This window comes from Oncorhynchus gorbuscha, linkage group LG13 (genome assembly GCF_021184085.1).
Source record: "Oncorhynchus gorbuscha isolate QuinsamMale2020 ecotype Even-year linkage group LG13, OgorEven_v1.0, whole genome shotgun sequence".
NCBI lineage: Eukaryota > Metazoa > Chordata > Actinopteri > Salmoniformes > Salmonidae > Oncorhynchus > Oncorhynchus gorbuscha.
The window spans coordinates 71679597-71681126 of NC_060185.1; positions in this window are offsets into that span (position 1 = coordinate 71679597).

The window sequence follows — 1530 nt, forward strand, 5'->3', positions numbered from 1 at the left end:
ATACGTAGAATGTATGCACACATGACTGTAAGTCGCTTTGGATAAAAGCGTCTGCTAAATGGCATATATTATTATTATTATATATATTTATATTATATATTATTATTATTATATTATTATAGTTCATAGTGGTTGTTTAGTTATGGCTTGTTAAGATCAACGTATCTGTCCATTTTTATCTGTCTGTTTTTTATACCTTTTACCAGAATAAACCAAATCTAACCCTGTGGCATTTGTAATACAGCTTCACTTTTAGTAGAGTAATCAGACAGCTGTTGACATTTGGCTTTCACACTTAGGCTCCTTTCAATAAATTCATACTGTAGTCTAAACTCAGTTTTTCACAATTCCTGACATTTAATTTGAGTAAATATTCCATATTTTAGGTCAGTTAGGATCACCACAGAATAATAGTAAAGAGAATGATTTATTTCAGCTTTTATTTTTTTCATCACATTCCCAGTGGTTCAGAAGTTTACATACACTCAATTAGTATTTGGTAGCGTTGCCTTTAAATTGTTTAATTTGTGTCAAACGTTTCGGGTAGCCTTCCCAATACCTTGACTTTCTTGTCTTAAGCCATTTTGCCACAACTTTGGAAGTATGCTTGGGGTCATTGTCCATTTTGAGAACCATTTGTGACCAAGCTTTAACTTCCTGACTGATGTCTTGAGATGTTGCTTCAATATATCCACATAATCTTCCTACCTCATGAAGCCATCTATTTTTTGTGCACCAGTCCCCCCTGCAGCAAAGAACCCTCACAACATGATGCTTCCACCCCCGTGCTTCACGTTTGGGATGATGTTCTTCTGCCTGCAAGCCTCCCCCTTTTTCCTCCAAACATAACGATGGTCATTATGGCCAAACAGTTCAATTTTTGTTTCATCAGACCAGAGGACATTTCTCCAAAAAGTACAATCTTTGTCCCCATGTGCAGTTGCAAACCGTAGTCTGGCTTTTTTATATTGGTTTTGGAGCAGTGGATTCTTCCTTGCTTAGTGTCCTTTCAGGTTATGTCGATATAGGACTCGTTTTCCTGTGGATATAGCTACTTTTGTACCTGTTTCCTCCAGCATCTTCACATGGTCCTTTGCTGTTGTTTGGGATTGATTTGCACTTTTCGCATCAAAGTACGTTAACTTCTTGCGTCGTGCAATCCCATATCCGGGAGCGTAATCATAGCCTCAAGCTCATTAGCATAACCCAATGTTAACTATTCATGAAAATCGCAAATGAAATGAAATAAATATATTGGCTCACAAGCTTAGCCTTTTGTTAACAACACTGTCATCTCAGATTTTCAAAATATGCTTTTGAACCATAGCTAAACAAGCATTTGTGTAAGAGTATTGATAGCTAGCATAGCATTAAGCCTAGCATTCAGCAGGCAACATTTTCACAAAAACAAGAAAAGCATTCAAATAAAATAATTTACCTTTGAAGAACTTAGGATGTTTTCAATGAGGAGACTCTCAGTTAGATAGCAAATGTTCTGTTTTTCCAAAATTTTTATTTGTGTAGGAGAAA